Source organism: Mustela putorius, unplaced genomic scaffold (genome assembly GCF_011764305.1).
Source record: "Mustela putorius furo isolate JIRA1106 unplaced genomic scaffold, ASM1176430v1.1 tig00000842_pilon_pilon_pilon, whole genome shotgun sequence".
In the NCBI taxonomy this organism is placed as follows: domain Eukaryota; kingdom Metazoa; phylum Chordata; class Mammalia; order Carnivora; family Mustelidae; genus Mustela; species Mustela putorius.
The window spans coordinates 2,145,480-2,148,641 of record NW_025421493.1 but is presented as its reverse complement, the minus strand read 5'-3'; the positions used below and the strand labels follow the sequence as shown (position 1 = coordinate 2,148,641).

General features: G+C 34.0%; 1 pseudogene; it reads right to left on the bottom strand.

Annotated features, from left to right (window-relative positions):
* Positions 1 to 748: 748 nt before the first annotated feature.
* LOC123393432 lies at positions 749 to 957 on the bottom strand (annotated as a pseudogene).
* Between the last annotated feature and the right edge of the window lie 2,205 nt (positions 958 to 3,162).

The window sequence follows — 3,162 nt, the reverse complement described above, 5'->3', positions numbered from 1 at the left end:
CAAGATTGGGAATTAAAACACGGGAAGGGAAATGTAGGGTCACTCAAGTGGTCAATTACCTAAGTCAATCAGGGCTTTCTAAAATGGGAATTTCATGGGTAGAGCAGCTGGGCTCTTTATCTAGTTGTATAGTTGTCAATATGTTTCCTTGAGACAGATGTCTTTAAAATGGATGCCTTGGCAATCAAAAGCTTAATGTCAGGCACTAACATTACAAATTTACACACTAAAGTGTACACTTACAAGTGGTTAAGATGGTAACATTTATGTTATGTGCTTTTGTAATAAATAAATCACATAATTCCTTCAGCTTCATTTTTCTTTTTAAAAATTGTCTTGGCTATGTTATTTCCTTTGCATTTCTTGTATAAATTTTAGAATCAGCTTACCTATAGCTACAAAAAACCCTGCTGGAGTATTTTTTTAATTTAAATTTTGTTAGTTAAGATGCAGTGCAATATTGGTTTCTGGAGTAAAATTCAGTGATTTGTCACTTATATACAACACCCAGTGCTCATCATAACAAGTGCCCTCTGTATTGTAACTGCATTAAAACTTACAGATCAATTTTGGAAGACTGACATGGCTGTAATGCTGGGTCTTCAAATTCATGAATATGACATGTCTCTCCATATATGTAGCTTTTCTTTATTTCTTTCATGAGTATTTTATACTGCATATAGTTTGTTAGAATTACACCTACACACTTTATATGTATTTGAAGCTTTTATAAATGGTATTTTTAAAAATTTTTTTAAATTTTTAAAAAATTTATTTTTTATTTTCAGCCTAACAGTATTCATTATTTTTGCACCACACCCAGTGCTCCATGCAATCCGTGCCCTCTATAATACCCACCACCTGGTACCCCGACCTCCTATCCCCCACCCTTTCAATTAGCAATAATCGCACCTCGGATAAACCTCATTGGCTATGATACTGCCACTGCGCAAAGCTCCCCCACCCCTTCAAAACCCTCAGACTGTTTTTCAGAGTCCATAGTCTCTCATGGTTCACCTCCCCTTCCAATTTACCCCAATGGTAAATGGTATTGTTTTTAATTTCAGTTTCCAAATTGTTCATTAGTAATTTATGAAAATATGATTGATTTTTATGTGTTGAGTTTATATCTTGTCACCTTGCTAAATGAAATTATTTCCTGGAGGGTTTTTTTTTTGTAGATTCCTTAGGACTAACTATATAGACAACCATGTCAATGAATAGAGTTGGTGTTATCACTTCCTTTATAATCCGTATGCCTGTTTTTTATTGATTTAAAATATCTTAATATAACATCTTGTCTTTTTGTTATAATTTGAGACATTGTAGTAACAATCAATTTGCTAATTTTGTTTCATGAACATTTACCTTTAAATACTGAGGCATTTGTTAACAGACCCAATAAAATTATTCATTTTTTAAAAAATTTTATTTATTTTATTTGACAGAGAGAGATCACAAGTAGGCAGAGAGGCAGGCAGAGACAGAGGGGGAAGCAGGCTCCCTGCTGAGCAGAGAGCCCGATGCGGGGCTCGATCCCAGGACCCTGAGACCATGACCCGAGCCGAAGGCAGCGGCTTAACCACTGAGCCACCCAGGCGCCCCTAAAATTATTCATTTTTGATAGAGGACTATATTAGATATTTATTGAAAAATGTGTTCACTCTTTCAATGTGTGTTAATAATTTAGTTTCCTTATCAGTTTCAACATATTGTGAATAGTAGTTAGAAACATTTCATCCCTTTTAAAGAAGCTGACATAGACTGCTCATTAATATTACCTGCCTTTCTGGTTACTTTTATATTTAGGTAAAATAGAACTATGTTCTGGGATATTAAAAATTAATTAATATATTAATAAACAGTTTCACAATCCTAGAAACAATGTAGAATTAAATAAAGTCAATGTTTTGTTTAATGAACAATTAGAAATAAGATATTTTCTGCCTCCTAGATAACTGGATGTCTGTAATCATATCCATAGAACATGACTACTAAAAATGTTTTTAGTTACTAAATCCATGGATATGATATATAACTTTACATGGATACAGTTTATAACTTTAAATATTTTTCACTGTAAGTAATTTTAAAATGTCGTTTTTAAAAAGGCCTTTTAAAATAGCCTTTGAGTTCAAGGCTTGCAATATTTGCTAACAAATGATTACTTGGGCTTCAAAGTATCTGAAAAATTTTAACTGAATTTTCCATACATTTTATACCTGTAGTTTATTAAGCATTGTTTACTAGTCAATATAGACATTCCACATTGGTAAATTCATGCATATTTTCTTTGGATTTTGAAATCTTGCTGTCTTAGAAGAAAAATTGAAGATGGATTTTAGTTTTTATGATCTTCATTTGTTTCTTTAAATAAGAATTTAGTGGCCCCAAAGGGCTCAGAATTTAGCATTATTGTTAACTTAATATTTTAAAAATAAGCCGGATTATAAATTGACAATATTTCAGGTGTATTGGGTTAAATAAAATATATTTTCAGAAATGTCTGTTCATGTCCTCTGCCCATTTCTTGATTGGATTATTTGTTCTTTGGGTGTTGAATTTGGATCACTACGTTTGTATCTTTAGGGTAAATACCCAGTAGTGCAATTGCTGGGTCATGGGGCAGTTCTATTTTCAACATTTTGAGGAACCTCCATGCTGTTTTCCAGAGTGGCTGCACCAGCTTGCATTCCCACCAAAAGTGTAGGAGGGTTCCCCTTTCTCCGCATCCTCACCAGCATCTGTCATTTCCTGACTTGTTGATTTTAGCCATTCTGACTGGTGTGAGGTGATATCTCATTGTGGTTTTGATTTGTATTTCCCTGATGCCGAGTGATATGGAGCACTTTTTCATGTGTCTGTTGGCCATCTGGATATCTTCTTTGCAGAAATGTCTGTTCCTGTCCTCTGTCCATTTCTTGATTGGATTATTTGTTCTTTGGGTGTTGAGTTTGCTAAGTTCTTTATAGATTTTGGACACTAGTCCTTTATCTGATATGTCGTTTGCAAATATCTTCTCCCATTCTGTCAGTTGTCTTTTGGTTTTGTTAACTGTTTCCTTTGCTGTGCAAAAGCTTTTGATCTTCATAAAATCCCAATAGTTCATTTTTTCCCTTGCTTCCCTTGCCTTTGGCGATGTTCCTAGGAAGATGTTGCTGC